The sequence below is a fragment of the Gobio gobio genome (assembly GCF_949357685.1).
Source record: "Gobio gobio genome assembly, chromosome: 1".
Taxonomy (NCBI): Eukaryota; Metazoa; Chordata; class Actinopteri; order Cypriniformes; family Gobionidae; genus Gobio; species Gobio gobio.
In genome coordinates this window covers 62,946,632-62,964,702 of record NC_137097.1, presented here as the reverse complement: position 1 = coordinate 62,964,702, position 18,071 = coordinate 62,946,632, and the positions used below count along the sequence as shown (strand labels likewise).

Genomic DNA, 18,071 nt, shown 5'->3' with positions numbered 1-18,071 from the left:
ACAGACAGAAGAATGGTTGGATGGATGGAGGGAATAATGGATGGATGGATGGACAGACAGATGGATACCAAGCCTCATGCAACAATCATGCAATGATCAAATAAAATAAATCCATCCCAAAATAATTCACAATTGTATTTTTAATCCCAATTGCCAGTTCAAATTATTAATACTAATCAAATCACAATGATACAATCACTTTGAATGTGTGCACGTGTAATTTGACTTCCCTTAAAAAAAAGACTGTAATCAAAATGGACATCCGTTAATGATCTGGTTTACAATTACTTAATGACAACTCTACCACAGTAACTTTACTTCTAAACTCTTCTAGAAGATGAGATTTACCTGTCAAAGGAGAAGGACGCTTTGTGCTGCAGTGCTCCGGGTGAAGATCCCTAGGTCATGGTGCCTCTGAAACACACAGGAATATTCTGTCGTTAAATGAAACAGAACTACAACAGGTTCAACCTACATAAACCTTTCCGTTTGAAGTTTTCTGTGGGTGAAAGCAGAACTATTCTACCTCATCCGTCTGCAAAACAGCTTGTGGAGAAGAGGGCAAGGAAAGGGAAGGGAAGGGTGGCTTGCATCTAATCAATGCAGTTGCTGTGGAAACGCTAATCTGCTTGTGCACTGATTAATGGCCAAACAATAGGATGACAGATATTTATGGATGTGTGCCACTCCACAGAAGAGGCCATGAAGAGATATGGAAAACAAGCTTATGAGAGTCTGTACTCCAGCCTCAAACACAAGCTCTGCAAACAGAGCATTGATCATTAATATTCATTAAAGCATAACTAGACAAAAATTCCACGTGTTGCTCTCTACTGGGTTTACCTGTTCTCTTTTTTCACACTGTCAGATGTGTCATGTCTGAATTTTAAATGCAGCGTCCAAACAAAACATTGTGTCTTTGTATTTGTATCTGACATTTAAACACAACTATTGTTGGGTTTTTGTTAAAAATGTAAAAGGCAAAACGAGGGACACATCAATATTTCAATTCTGGCTGATACAGGTCAGCTGATAATTGACAATAATGACAATAACCGGCCAGTATTTAAAAGTATATAGTATTTTGTGTCTTTATTATGACTGAATCACTTTTGTAACATTAATAAGAATACACGTATATTTAATTTTCACAGTAAAGACTATGCATTGTATTTTTTAATACATTTGATTACTTTATAAATTTTTAAGTAGTTTTTCTAAGTTTTTCATGTAGGTCTATTTTATTTGTGTCTTTGTTCTATTGAAGTTTGTTTTCTTTGCTCTTTCTTTATCACAGTTTACTAGTCTTCAGTAAGCTTGAGTGTTTTTTTTTAGGCTAGTAGTTTTTAAATGATATTGACAGTGGTGAAAATAATTATTGCATTTCAATAGTATCAAAAATTGATATCATAAAAACCTTTTTTAAAGCAAAAATAACTATATTGTGATATATATTGTTATCGTGAAATAAAATTACTCATATCGTGATATAAGATTTTGGTCATATCGCACACCCTTAAGAGTCAGTAAGATTTATGTTTTTTTAAAGTCTCACTTTATTTATTTGACAAAAATACAGTAATATTGTGAACTATTATTACAACTTTAAAAAGCTGTTTTCTTTTTAATATGTTTTAAAAAGTAATTTAGTCCTGTGATGTCAAAGCTGAATTTTCAGCATCATTCCTCCAGTCTTCAGTGTCACATGATCCTTCAGAAATCATTCTAATATGATGATTTGCTGCTTAAAAGGAACACTTTTGTGAAAATTTTCCAACTCCCCTAGAGTTGAACAGTTGAGTTTTACTGTTTTCGAATCCATTCAGCCGATCTGCGGGTCTGGCGGTAGCACTTTTAGCATAGCTTAGCATAGATCATTGAATCTGATTAGACCGTTAGCATCTCGCTCAAAAATGACCAAAGACTTTCAATATTTGTATTTATTTTTCAAGGAACTTTGCTTTGATTATAATTTGAAAGTCTTTGGTCATTTTTGAGTGAGATGCTAACGGTCTAACCAGATTCAATGATCTATGCTAAGCTATGCTAAAAGTGCTACCGCCAGACCCGGAGATCGGCCGAATGGATTCGAAAACAGTAAAACTCAACTGTTCAACTCTAGGGGAGACGGAAAATGAGCCTATTTTTTTTTTTTTTTAAGTGGAGTGTTCCATTAAGGAACATTTCTGATTATTACCAATGTTGAAAACAGGGTAACACTTTAGAATAATGGTCATTAGTTAACAATAGTTAATGTATTAACTAACAAGAACTAACCATGAGCAGTAAATTTGTTACTGTATTTGTTCATCTTTGTTAACGTTAGTTAATATAAATACAGCTGTTCATGGTTTGTTCATGTTAGTTCACAGTGCAATAACTAATGTTAACAAGATTTTAATAATGTATTAGTAAATGTTGAAATTAGCATTAAAAAAGATGCATAAATGCTTTATAAGTGCAGTTAATTATTAGTTCATGTTAACTAATGTAGTTAACTAATTCAAAAATTGAAGCCCACAAAAAGTCCATCCATCCATTATAAAAGTTAATCCACATGGCTCCGGGGGTTAATAAAGGTCTTCTTAAGGGAATCGATGGGTTTTTATAAGAAAAATATCCATATTTCACACTTTATAAAGTAAAATATCCAGCTTCTAGCAGACTGCCTTCTGTATTCAACTTACGGAAAAAGCACAACTGGTGTGACGATGACGTTGGACGTAGCGTAAGCGTTTTGAACTGTGTGAGACATTACACTTTCTGAGTAGGTTGAATACACCTAGGATGGCTTGAGGGTGAGTTATGGGATCATTTTTATATTTGGGTGAACTATCCCTTTAACATTATTCTGGGGAAACTGTGATATATTTTCTTCCTATTCATCAAAGAACCCAGAGAATTAAAAAAAAACAGCATTTATTTGAAATACAAATCTTGTGTAACCTCATAAAAGTCTATACTGTCACTTTTGATCAGTTTAACGCATCCTACAATGCATATACATGAGGTTACGTACAGCATCCTGTAGTGCTTATTTCCCTTTGGGCATGTTTTATCTCAGCTAGGGAACCAAGGGATCCAAGACTGACACTGAAGCCCCCTCAGAACAATATGTTCATGAGTCATGACTCCCTCTGCAGAAAATGTCACCAGCTTTATCTTCAACATCTATTGCTTTTGATTTTTATCATGAAATCATTAAAACTTTAATCCTAAATATGTGGACTTGAGGACTATATGCTTGTTGAGTTCACAATCGCTTTCTATGGAAAGCAGATGATCTTGTTATCTTGAGCAAATTAAAAACAACAGGCTGATGAATGTCTTAACTCTTCCAGATATACAAGCCGCTGCCTCGATGACTTGACTAAGCCTTGGCTGGCGTTCCTGCCTGCTCACATTCCCTGCTTTCAATCTTATTCAGCTGAGTTTAAGGACTTTCGGCTGTTTTCTCACTAAGGATCAGTGGTAAGCCCCTCTCAGTGACACTTTGAGAATTCATCTTAGTCCAGCACAATTTCGAAACCTCAAACAGAATTATGTTTTCAGTTTTGAAGAGGACAAATGGGGACATAACTGTACCACAGTCGGCCAGTTAACTCAACGGCCAGTTCACTGCTGTGGATTCTTTGTGTTAGGATGCATTTTCACTCCACCTAGAAAAGGAAATGAAGATGTGCATGACTGAGAACTCAAGTGTAAACAACTTGACTGTCCCTATGGAGGAAGATTGATCCTGTAGCTCCTCTAGATTCTGTAGCTCAAATAGCAGAGCATGGCATTAGCAATGGTCATGGATTCGATTCCCAGGCAGTGAATGCATTGAAAAAAATGGTAAAGCTGGAACGAATAGCCATCGTTAGAATTTATTTTTTTCTCTATTTTTCTATGGCATCGCTGTCAAAGAGTAATTAGCTGGTGAAGTAGATTTACCTATTGTAGAATTAATGAAAGTTATCATGTAAAGTTAGAAGCGGATAATAATAATAATAATAAACATTTATTTGTAAAGCACTTTTCATACATGAAATGCAACTCAAAGCGATGCCAGTAGACAGATTTTAAAATTAGCAGTTCATTCATAAATCCATAAGATCTTACCTTTATGCTTTGGAAATATTAACTGGAAGACAGAAAACAGCGAGCGCAGACATGGAAAGGGGCGGGGCTACATAAGATCTATGCTCACAGCGAAGTTATTTTTTGTTTTTAGATTAGGGGTAAAAAAAAAGTTTGAAATACATGACCAACGGTTTACTGTTAGTGAAAATTCCGACACCGCCCACACTGCTGAGAGCGACATTTAGATGAATATGTAAATATGTGCTCAGTGCTTTCATTTCAATGACAAAATAAACACACAACAAAAATGACAGAGGTAAGAAAAAGGCAGTTAAAGGTAGGGTAGGCAATTTCAGAAAGGCTAGCAATAGCAGCTAATAGCTAGCTTTGAAAGCATGAAATCCCACCTTCTAGGGTTGTGATGGTGAGGATGTCACCGGTTAATCGAAGTGTGACAACACCGGTAATACCAACCGGGGCTTTTAAATCACTAATTCTTAACCGAAAGTAAAATGTGCACCCCTGCTCATAACGGAGCGTTGCAAAGCAAGTGTTTTCACTGAATTCCTATTGAAGTTGAGCTTCCATAGGAATTAACTGAAAACGCACCAGTGGATACGCACCGTGAATGACAGTGCGGCCGTGCACATTTTACCTTCGGTTTAGAATTAGCACGAAAATCGGTGGCGGGTTGTTTGAATTGTGTGTTCATTAGCCTATTATTCTTAATGAAAAACACAACAACAAAACAGTAAAATGACAAACTCACTTAAACAGGCCCTTTTACATTTAGCTTTAAAACCAAATCTTCTGCGATCATCTTATCATTCAGCTCCTCACTCCGATAAATGAAATCTGACTCTTTCTGCTAATTTGTGCAGCGACTCTCGTTCAGCTCACGCTTTATTAAGCAGACACGTTCAGTTTTTATTTGTAGTGTCCGTTCTCTAACTGAACTAAATTATGTGATGTAACCGGTGTTGAGCCTGAACACCGGCAACACCGACTATCGCAGCAAGCCTACCACTCTCCCTTCAGAGCAAAGCCACGCCTCCTTTAACCGGGCCTACATTAACTAAAAATTAACAATACTTCTAATGTGCATTTCTACATTTACTAATATATTTTTAAAGTCAAAAGTTGTATCTGTTAACATTAATCCACTGTAAACTAACAAGAGCAGTCAATTAACAATTTTTATTTTTATTAATTAACATCAACAAAGGTTAACAATACATTTGGTAACACTTTACAAATGTCACAGGGTGTTTTGGGTTCATGTTCATGTTTTTGAGTTTGTCATGTTCACAGCCATGTTCACTGTCATGTTTCTTAGGGTGCGTCTCAATCAGCTCCCTAGTTCAGTAGTCAGGGCACTGATCAGGGAGTCAGACCATTGACTTATGTCCTGATCAGTGCCCTGACTACTGAACCAGGGAGCTGATTGAGACGCATGCATAGTTTGCTATGTTTACTGCCATACACTTCCTGGTCTTGTCATGTGATTTCCATGCCCTCATGTGTTTGTGTCATGTCCTCATGTGTTTGTGTCATGTCATTGGTTCATTGTCTCCTCAGTGTTCACAGGTGTCCCTCGTCCAGTCATTAGTCCATGTGTATTTAAACCCTCATGTTTGCTGTGTGTCTTTGTCTGATATTGAACGTTGTAACCCACTTGTTGGTGAGTCTTTGTTTCTGTTGAAGTCTAGTCTAGTCTAGTCTAGTCTAGTCTAGTCTAGTCTAGTCTAGTCTAGTCTAGTCTAGTCTAGTCTAGTCTAGTCTAGTCTAGTCTTTGTTTTATGTTTTGGATTTTGTTAATAAAGGCTGCACTTGGGTTCTGAAACTTGCCTCCAGTGGAGTATGTTACAGAATATCAGACCTACAACAATGAACCCAGCAGAACCCATCCTTTGTCTGCGCCAAGGCCATCGATCCATTGTGGATTAATGTGGAGGAGTTTTGTGGACTGTTATCAAGCTGACTTTAATGACATTGCGCTTAAGGACATTTTTAGGTTTGGGCTAAACCAGAGCCATAGAGAGAGAGAGTTGCGACAACTCCATAGACTGCAATGGAACGTTTTTTTTTTACAGCAATGGCGGCTCGCGGAGACTCTCAATAGTTCCCGGAAGTAGCAGCCGCGCCATAGAGTTACAGCAGAACAGACCGTTTGTGATGCTCTTTTAAAAGGTAAGACGTTTAATCAGTAAGATTTTAAATGATCAGCACATTTTAATCAAAATAACTTATACATTAAAGCCTGCTTGTGTAGATTATTCATCATTAAAAAAATATATATTTTAAAAACAACATCGCTGTAACTACATACTCATGCTACATACACATGTCGATGTGTAATAAAATTATTGAAAATCAATGCATTTATTGACTATTAATTACCAAAAAGCGCAGTTCTGTCACTGTGACTATCAATTTGAATTGCCCGTCAAAGCACTTCCTGGAACTATTCGAGGTCTACATGAATCACGTGACTATCAAGCGTTTTGAACTTCCGTTGTCGCAACTCTCTCTCTCTATGGCTCTGGGCTAAACGAGCCCATTTGCTCACATCTGCCTGGGGGAACGAATCATCTTTCCTTGGCCCAATATATTGATCATGCCCTCCTGTTGAGTGGCTCGGCATTTACTGTGGGAATTGCGGAGAAGCCATGCCATTCCACAGTACCCACCACCCCAGAGAGCCTCCATTTCCCCCATTGTCATGTCTGGCTTCGTCCACGTCCAGAGTCAAGCCAGTCTCCAATCCCCGCTCCAGCCCCAGACCAGCGTCCTGAGAGGGCTCCAGGCCTTGACCCCATAGCTCCGCCCCAGGACAATTTTTGGGGGGGCAGTGGATACCTTGTAGCAACGAAAGGCTGTGCCTCTGTGGCCCCATGAACTGCCCAAGCTTCAGGGTCCAGGTCCGCTCACGCTCCCTCCATGTTGCGCCTGTAGGTGTTCCTCGTCCAGTCATTAGTCCATGTGTATTTAAACCCTAATTTTTGCTGTGTGTCTTTGTCTGATATTGAACATAGTAACCCGCTTGTTGGCGAGTCTTCGTTTCTGTTTAAGTTTAGTCAAGTCTTTGTTTTATGTTTTGGATTTTGTTAATAAAAGCTGCACTTGAGTTCTGAAACTTGCCTCCAGTGGAGTATGTTACAACAATAAGGTTCTTTCGTTAACATGAACTAATAATGAACTGCATTTATAAAGCATTTATGTTTGTTAATGTTAATTTTAACATTTTCTAATGCATTATTCAAATCTTGGTAACATTAGTTAATGCACTGTGAACTAACATGAACAAACCATAAACAGCTGTATCTTTATTAACTAACATTAACAAAGATAAACAAACTAATGCTGAACAGAGGCGTTGTTCATGTTAACTAATGCATTAACTAGTGTTAACTAATACAACCTTATTGTAAAGTGTTACCATAAATTTGTCAAATATAATGCTCATAGTTAGCTCCCATTAACTAATGGATTAACTAATGTTAACAAATTAGACATTATCGTAGTGTTACCACGTTAATTGATATTGTAATAGCCTTGATAAAACATTTTGCTATTTATTTTTTTTACTCTGTTATGTTGAATGGAAAAAATCCTAGGTGTGTTTTTCAATTCTGTTTATTTAAAATAGTTAACAGTTGTTCCGTAAAAGTCTAAACACCAATCCAAGTGGCATTTGGCAGAACACTTTATGGCCGTATTACCACATTACTACACAATGAGAACTTCTCCTCACACAAACACAGAATGACTCATCCCACAGTAAACTGGAGGGGGTCAGCTGTGCTACTAAATATAGCTGTGAGACCGGCCAGAATAAGCATCAGAAATATAAAAAAGAAACCCCTCCAACGCTTTTCCATGTGCATGCAGAGAACGCAGTCAGCACAAAGAAAACACTGTGAGACCTGCTCGAGTGAGGAAAGGAAAGAGAGGGGGGAAATTCCTTTACCAATCCCAAAAATTATCCCACATTTTAACTTTCCCAGAAAGCCAGCTAATTCCCAAGAGACTGTCCCTGAGCGCAGTGCACATGGCCTTTGCCCCTCCCACTTCCCCTCATGCCATTGGCCCAGCACAGGACTCACCAGGGAGTCAGAGGTGAGGGATCGCTAAACCAGAAATCAAAATAGCCAGCTGTCAGCCAGTCGGCATATACTGATGTTTTTTTATAGACTTAAAATCAATCCGTCAAAAGATGCAGATTCACTTAAAAGTAATGCTCATATGATTTAATCCATTTCAGAAGCTGCCTCCCACACGGCCACACAATTACTTATCAGAAACAACTTCCCATTTTTGGACAATATGATTCAACCCAATAAGCGAGACGTGCAATTATTATGAGTTCCAATAGGTTTCCTTGAAACTAACATTACTGCAAACATTACGCACTTTTTTTCAGAACAACAGATGTTTGTCAGTCTGATTCATAGGTCAGAGTGATGAAATAAGCACTTTCATAGTGTTCTTTTAGGGTAAACAAACATATCAACACCAGACATCAGGGGGGTATTGAAGAAAGCAAGGTTAAAGGGGTGGTAAACCACGATTTCACTATTCTAACTTTAGCTAACGTGTAATGTTGCTGCTTGAGCATAAACAACATCTGCAAAGTTACAACGTTCAAAGTTTAAAGCAAAGGGAGATATTTGCTTTTAAAGAAATCAGTTTCTAAGGACTACAGCAAACGGCCGCTAGGGACTACTACACATTCACCCAGGTTTTGCTGACATCACCAGGCCCAATATTTACATAAACCCCTCCTCCTGGGAATATTAAATAAGGGGGGGGGGGTGAGGCCATTTTGTATCGCGACGCTGTTGTGGTTAGTAGGCTGGAGTGTTGTTGCCGCGATGCCAAGGAAACGCTGTTATTTTCATCCGGATTGCAGGTCTGGGGTACTTGCTCTGTTCAGCCTTCATAGGGACGGGGGTGCGTTGCAGAGCGTTTAAAATAAAACATGTTATATGCACGTGTGTTTGAGTCAGCGGGGAATCAGGCACGCGCAGGGCTCCCTGCAGCACATCTAACAGAGGAAAACATCCACCGTCTTCGCGATTTCAATGCCAGATTTGCACAACGTCAGCTGCGTGAGAAAAAAACACTGCCGGTGCGTGGATGCACGACGCGCGCGCTGCACATTTCACGGAGGACAACACAAACTTCCACAAACTTCGCGAGTTCAATACAGGATATGCACAACGGCTTGTCCTGAAAGCTGGATTTACAAACAGAAGCTGTTCACGGGCCACAACCTGTAAGTCTGATTTATTTTTCATCGATGTGTTTTCCTGTAATAGGTTGTAGCAAGGAAGTAAACAGATGACAACGCTGTTCTGCAAACCAGTCTGTTAAATGCTCATTCATACTTAACAGGGCTCCAGACTAACTTTTTTCACTAGGAGCACAGTGGCCCCCAACTGAAAATTTTAGGGGCACAACCAGAAATTTTAGGGGCGCACACCGTAAATTAACATGCTAACCAAATCTACTAATTTCCACTGTATTACTAATAGGGATCGGAATCGTTAAGGTTTTAATGGTATTACTACTCTTACCGATACTGCTTATCGATCCGGTACTTTAACAGTATTCTTACCGGTTCTTTTTATTATACTTTATTTATTTTATTTTTATGAAAAAAAAAAACATAATTAAGAACATAAATAACATGGCTTTATAATCTGAAAAGTAAAATATCTATAGCAAAAGAAACCGCAAAGTTTGAAAAAAATATAAACATCCATTTGTAAATGGACCAGTGTGCAGGCGTTCAGAAGGTCTGCTAACATTAATATTACAGTAAAGAACAAACCTACAAAGAAATCTAATAAAGTAATGAAATGTAAAATAGCACTGCATAGTTTTCACTGTATAAATTGATAGATTAATGCTTATAAAAGCTAAAGTTATTAATTCAAGAGATGTGAATATTTTCTATTTGCCTTTTGTTCGATTCTAATTAATGGCTCAATCGTCAGCAGGTTTATTAGACGCTGCCCCTTTAAGACCGATCGAATGTAGAACTAATAATATCATATTCTCCTATTTCTCCAAACTATTTACGCCCATTTAAGATATAAACTGTTAAAATAACTACTCTCCAATCCGGTCATTTTGACACCGGCGGCGGCTATTTGTTGTTTATTTGATGGTTTAGACGCGCACACGAAGAACTAAAATATTAAGTGCAAGTCGGTCCATTTCGCAGCACACACACATAAGCCGCCTTGAAGTTGGAAACAGCGTCTCTTGCTTGGATTATTGTGCATTTAATAGCTCTTTATTATCGAACACATCCCGCAGTTTAGCAACAGTAGAGACTGCAGTTTACAACAATCACTGAATCTGGCGTTTAGTTTAGGTTTAGGGAGAAATGACAGCGCAGCTGTGAAGGGAAGCATGAGCTCGACGAACACGGCTATAGGAATAGTTTTACCTCATACCATCTTTTTATAATTCTTGGAAGCCAAAATCGAAAATAAAATTAGATTAATATCACAGCACATCCCTAAAGTTTAAGCAGACTAAACTTTTGTGTAGTTCTCTTGGCCATCGTCCCTCATTAAGCTGACTGTGGTGTTGTGTTCGCTGTAGCTCCACGTGAGAGAGCTCACTCGCTTTCTCTCTCTTCTGGATTGCGAATGGCAAAAATGCATCACGGACAAATGGTTTAATATTCTCTCATATAGAAACGGCTGGCAAAGATAGAATTTGCCAGACATAACGTCTATCAATTATAATTAGTACGTGTATTTTCTTAATTTCTCCTGTACCGACAGCAGGCAAATTTACTGGTCGCACATGTGCGACTGGATGTAAAATTCAGTCGCACACTCTCAAATTTTAGTCGCAAAATGTGACCATTTAGTCGCACTCTGGAGCCCTGCTTAACGTTATCCGACGAACACCTATCGTTACAAGCACTAACGTTAAAATCTCAACAGCGAACCTGGCATTAGTGTAAATGATTCTTTGATTAGAGCTTTTATGTATTGTTTATCTACAGGCATGCTAAACATGGTTCTGTGTGTGATTTGGCTAACTTACTAGTTTAAGCCAGTGCTTAGTGTTTGTTTTGGGTTAGTTCTTGTGACAGATATTTGGCTATAATCGTTCTAAAAATACAAAAGTTAAAGTGCCATTCAGTAGCGATCATTATAGATCCGCAGTCTTTACTCTTGAGGACTGAACAGGTTCTGCTCGATCATCTTCACTCAAATGTTCTGGGTCTGACTCGGGCTCAGATTGGTATGGTTTTATTGACGCCGTTGTTTCTAACACTGACCAAAGCACAGCCTCCGATAAAGGTAAGGGGCGTGACGTTTCCGACATACGTGCACTAGGCGTTTAGCGAATCACAACACACTGGGCCAGCTAACCAATCTGAGCCCATCGCGTATTTTTGAGGGACTGGCTTCATACAACCCGGAAAGCATCAGACCGTTTTACAAGGAGGGACAGAGCAGTGTAGAATAAAGGTCAAATATATGAAAAATAAGGCAATTTTTTTTAAAACGAAGCATGAACACATGTTACAGTGCACCCCACAAACACAGTCAAGCCTTCAAAAGAATGTGTTTTACCACCCCTTTAACTTACCATATACATACCCATTATACTCTCGGTTGATTAACCCAAACCTTGCTTACTCGAGGTATGCTGGTTCCAAAAACCGTGACGTGAGTAAGTTCAGACAACTCAGAGTATGTCCCTGGTTAACACACAAGACATTCTTGGAAACAGACGCTGCCATTCTACTTCCTCTTCTTCGTTTAATGGCGATTTACATAACCTACTTAAGCCGGGTGCACACTGAGCGATTTATAATAGTCCGTCACGATTGTTCCTTGTCAGACTGTACGAGCATGATTCCCGCTGTAAGCCATGTCACACTGTAAGATCTAAGTTGTCATTAATGTCAGACTGTACGATAGTCAAGCCGCGCTAAAAACGGACGCACGCAAGAAAACACGTCCAGAGTTTTATATCATCAATCAATGACGTGTTCAGAGAAAGTGAGCTGCATTATACACAGGGATTGAAATGGTCGCTACAAAGAAATCTCAAGCGCTCATTTTGGTCATAGTTTGTCTTGAAAAACGAAGATAATTTGACGGAGGTCGTAGGAGAAGTCACACTGCAGGACTGTGCGCCAAAACTTCTGACACTGCCAGAATTTCGTCTGAGGTAAAATTTGATCGCAGCGGTCATTAATCGACTGCCATGTCAAACTAACGATCAAAGACTTCAGATTTTAGCCTAGGATCAGAGGGATATTTTAGGATTTGCAAAATTTGTCTCAGATGGCCAAATCGTGGCCAAAATCGCACAGTGTGCAACCGGCTTTAGTGCTCATCGCCACCTATTTGGTGGTTGTGCAGTCATTTTTCAATCTCTTCGTTTAATAAGTAATCTTTATTCACTGAGAATAAGGATTATATTGTTTGTTTTGATGCTAATTAATTGAATGCAGATCCATGTGTGAGATGACAATACATTAAATAATACATTTGAATTGAATAACATTTAAACATTACCTTTTTATAATAGTGCTTTAGAATGAATATAACATTGTATATTGTATTATACTGTAGAGTTAGAATTGTAAATATAACTGTAACTATATAACAAATTTGGTTACATTAATGTAACTATATTAAATATATAACATGCATCTGAATGAATACCTCTTAAGCTACATACCCTGAAAGTTACCTCCGTTTTTGGAACCGAAAGTTGAGGTTATCCGCTTACTTACTCTTAAACAAACCCAGGTATGTCACATAACCTGCTTTCTGGAATACCCCCCAGTACTAGTTACTACTCAAAAACAAACTGGGACAATGACAGCTGAGGCAATGACAAACAAAGAGTGTCCAACATAAATACAATTTCAACAAAAGTTTAAATTCAATTAATCTAAAATGTCATCCGGTGTATAACAATAGTATAACAAGTAATATGTGCACATGACCCGTGCTGGCAAAATTAGTTACAATGATCAATGAGTTGTGTTATTCTCTATTCTGAGAATGAGTTATAAAAGTTATATCATTACCTCATAATATTTGCACGCATACTATTGCACTATTTACAACAGCATTTTAGTGATCGTAGCGATCTTGGCTCGCTTTCGAGGCTACAGTCTATAACAGTGGTTCTCAAAGTGTGGTACGAGTACCACTAGTGGTACTCAGGCTGCCTCTAGTGGTACGCAGAGGAATCACTAAATAAATGAATGTTAAAATACATACATTTTAAATTCATCTTTATTTGGATAGAGTTTGAAGTTAAGTACAGTTTTAATTTAACTTTACAACACATTTAAATGTAATCATTATTTAATTAATTATTTATTTACCTGTATGTAAGCACAGTGCAGTGTTAATGTACAAACTGTGTATTGACTGTGTATTTTAAAGTGGCTGACAACAATAAATCTTCTTATTTGGAATAAACTGCCTCGTTTTTGAACTGTGTTGAGCTGTAGCTGACTAGCTAGGCCATAACGCTACTGTATTTTAATTTTGGTCATTATGGTGGTACTTGGAGAGCCAAATATTTTCTGAGGTGGTACTTGGTATAAAAAGTTTGAGAACCACTGGTCGATAACATTCACTGAATAAAACTATTACGGCCAATTGTATGAAGCAAAGTTTCGGAAGAGACATCTAAATATAAATGCCACTCTGCACGAGACAGAAATATACTCCTGAGACCCATAGAGGTTTTGCCTCTGTAGAGGACATTTAGCGAATTTCTCTGACAACATTCACAGTTTTAAGTCTGGATATTCGCTCATGATTAGGTGAGGAAGTATTGAATAAAAAAATACTCCTCTGTTTAGAAATTTGACACAGACATATGAGAATCTATCAATATGTCTCCTCATCTGCACACTTTTGAACTAAAAGCCCTGAGGGATGTTGATTTGTCGCGAGTCTTCGTGAGGAGAGTCGAGGAGTTTTTTTATGAATGAGATCAGCTGAGGCTCATATTACAATCAAACGGTACCGACGTGGTTTTCATATTCATAACTCCTGACACATATTAACAAATTACTGTCACTATAAGACTTTGATGGGCTTTCTGTTTCCGAAAATATCTGCTGCACAGACTATACCAATCACAACTGACTGGGTCATCGGACCAATCACCGCAGATTAGCGTCACATAAAGGCGGGGTTTTGAAAAGTGAATCACTAAAGGAATCATTTGAGAATCGCTGTCAAAACAGGTAAAAATAAATGCATATTATAAGAAAACTAAAGTCTTTTTTGTCATTGCATGCATGCAAAACTGTTGTTGGGGACTTCTAAAACAATATTTGGAACATTTTAAATGCCATAATCAGTGCTCTTTAATAATAAACATTAGCGGTAATTTCCCGCTTCATAAACCCCAAACTTGCGAGACTGAGTAAAATTATGCGCAACACCCGCGCCAAATTTCAGACCCTGTATGGTCTGGATTTAATTTCGGTACTTCTGTATTAGATTGTGGTACTGTACTGAAGCCAAAATTATGGTATTGAGCCATTCCTACAAGGATCACATTTTTTCCACATGTATTGAATACATTTGGATTTCTGTCTAAATCACTATTTTCTAAAATGTTTTAAATATTTTTGGCCGAGTCACACCACATGACATTTTGCAACCTGAACTAATCATATCCTGCCTTAATAAGGTCAAATCATCTGATATTTATAGAGATTTCTTGAGCTTGACACACAGTCATGTGTTAAATATAATTGACATATAATTTCCTATTTTATGCCCCAGACCCACCCACGCATGCATGTTTCTCAAAGGCGCACCACATGATTTGGCATTTTTCAAACGTTTATATCTTAACGAAACATGCTAACTTCACTTCTGTCTCATTCTGTAATATACTAATGGAGTATATTGCTTCAGAGAGGACAGATGTACGAGGAAAACAAGCGCGACCCCACGAGTCATTTTGCGCAATATTATCACAGCGCGTCCTACGCAAGTTCGTCGACCATTTGAGAGGCTTAACTTTTGGTTGGCAGCGCTGACTTAATAATTATGTTGACGGCTTTTGATCTGAGGACACTTGAGCATGGATATGAATCTGGTTCATCAGCATCAAAGCCTGTGAGGTCACATCACATGACATCTCAGTGGAATGTTATTGTGTCATGTGAGCAGAGTAAGGGGGGGGGGGGGGTTATTTGTCCCGATTCTCTTTTTTCCAGGCATTCGTTTGAAATGCGAACTAAAAAAAAGCCAGGAAGATGTTTGGCTTAACGGAACACTGATATCTACAAAAGCAATGATCTCATTCTTGTTTGTGAACTTTAACTTTCCAAACTACGGTTCAAATGCACAAAATAACATTTACCCGATGATAACAGGTAACGATAACAACGCTGAGGCCGCAAGCTTTAAGTCAAACAGGCGACGCAGCAGACTAGGAAAACAATGTCCAGACCACCAGGGACACACTATGCTTACAGTCACTATAAATACCAGGAACTCCAGCTTTCAAGTTCTGCTTGAGCACAGCTGTAGTCTAAAGGTCCTGTCTTAACTGTAGAATTGAGGACACGGACCAGAGGATGAAAGCCAGTAGCAAAACACGGGCCGTTGTTTAAGACAAAGTCAGAATTCCTTTAAATTGATTCAAAGACAGGGAACAGTCCTCACCATTCATCTTCTCAGCACATGTTGCTTGAGGAATGACACATGTATGTGAAATATGCTGTGGTGAACTGACACCTGCGGTTGGTAAAATTCAGCCTGTCATCAATGAAGAATGCTTTATTTTTTCAAGTCAACGTCCATAACATCAGCTATTTATAGGTGGGAAAAAACTATTTTGGGCAAAGAATAATATTAAAACATATTTTGAGAGAAATACTATTGAGATCTTTAGACTAAGCATGTGTTCGGTTCTCTTTATACATTTAGTCCTGCTTCACTTATTCATTCTCTTGATACATTTTAGCCCTGCTTCAGCCATACTCTTTGGTCCATGTTGCATTCATACCGTGCACCAGAGTTTGCGAACTGGTGCCCCCTTTTTTTCAGGGGTTTGGATGGCAGAGATCACACTTACTCAAGTACACCGTATTAACAGAGCAATCAAACCAGAGTTAATTTTAATCGAACTAATCCTGTCAGGTGTGAACACACTAAGGGCGTTTTCACACCTGAAGGTCCGCACCAAGGTCCGAACCAAAGTTCATAATTTATAAATAATTTGTTATATTTATATAGCACTTTTCTAGGCACTCAAAGCGCTGTACATAGAAGGGGGGATCTCCTCAACCACCGCCAATGTGCAGCATCCACCTGGATGATGCGACGGCAGCCATTTTGTGCCAGAACGCCCACCACACACCAGCTGATTGGTGGAGAGGAGGCCTAGTGATGAAGCCAATCATATATATATATATGTAAGAGGATGATTAGGAGGCCATGATAGACAGGGGCCAATGGGCAAATTTGGCCAGGATGCCGGGGTTACACCCCTACTCTTTATCGAAGGACATCCTGGGACTTTTAATGACCACAGAGAGTCAGGACCTCGGTTTAACGTCTCATCCAAGGGACGGTGCTTGTTACAGTATAGTGTCCCCATCACTATACTGAGGTGTTAGGACAAACCGGAAGACAGAACACGACGAGCGCGGCACTGAAAAGTGTCGGGACTACATAAGGTCTATAAGCAGAGAAGCTGTGAAAAATAAGGTGGCATTTGATGCTATGCAGGCAAACTGGCACAGATAAACAATTAAAACACATGGCTCTGCCGTTTAAGAGCTGCTTGCAAATATTATTCTCAAATCATAACACACATTCAGTATTTTTGACAACTCTGTTTGTCTGTCACATTGTAGCAAAGCCCAGCCATTAATATGAGAATATCAATAATAACAATCTGGTTCCTCCAGTTTTTGGTGGTTGTCATGTTCTCCTTGACTACAATGACTGCAAATAGACATAAACACAATAGCAGTACACACTGTAAGTGTAGTGACATTGTGGATCAAAAGGACGACCTATTGAACTGAATTTAATGTACCTAATGTACTTCAAGAAAAGGTGGCCCACGATCCAGGCTATATTTAGGCATAAATCCGGCCTAATTAAAGATTTTCTACCTGAAGTAATTGCTCACGCCTGTGGCAGTAAACACTGGGAGTGTTTCATGCACTGTGCCTCCACACAAATCACACTGAGACTAAAGGTCGCGGCATGGGAACGCTCAACAATGCTGCCTTGCAGACACACCCATAATGCCATGAGTGTGTGCATACTTAACAACATTTTAATGAGCTATAAAGACTGTTTCAGTTGTTTATAGCGTTTATACAACCATCACACCTGTTCGAGTGAAGCACACAAATTATTCATTTAGCAGATGCGTGTGACTTGCACATTTTGTGTTAGAATTCTCTTTTATCACTTGCGGTGCACAAAATATGCCGCTGTTACTTTAAGAAGGTATTTCAACTTCCAGCCTCTAAAATTACTTCTGTTGGCGTATCCTAATATAGTTGATTTTTTAAATAATTAATAAACTTAAAATAATAAAACCAGTTTATGAAAACCAGTGTATGGTACACATGCAATCAATCGGAAATTAATTAAAGGAACACTCCACTTTTTTTTGAAAATAGGCTCATTTTACAAGTCCGGCACTAAGTTTGTGTAGTTGCAGAGAAAGTTTCAGGCTTGCAGCCGACAAATTGTGTTGTGGATTTAGCTGTGTGATTAGCCATGGTTCTGTGTGTTGTAAAGGGCTGTGATAGTAAGTCGAAGGTGTAACTACCACCATGTTTCACAGAATACCAACGAATCATTGCGCCGCTGCAGCCATGGTACGGCCGCGAAGATCCGCAACTATTACGCAGGAATGAGAAAGTAGTTCCTAGCCATATAGGTGTAGAAAATCGCAAATTTTCATTTTCAGTAGGTCTTAGCACACGACGTAACTGTAGAAGAGTC

At 38.6% G+C, this 18,071-nt stretch overlaps 1 protein-coding gene across 2 annotated transcripts in view; it reads right to left on the bottom strand.

Annotated features, from left to right (window-relative positions):
• Positions 1 to 18,071, bottom strand: part of mrtfbb (myocardin related transcription factor Bb) — a 62,563-nt gene that overhangs the window by 42,554 nt on the left and 1,938 nt on the right. For both annotated transcript variants that reach the window (XM_079834428.1, XM_079834430.1), the window contains exon 2: positions 349 to 414. The gene's annotated coding sequence lies outside the window, so the exon portion shown is untranslated. The remainder of the gene's footprint in view (positions 1 to 348; positions 415 to 18,071) is intronic.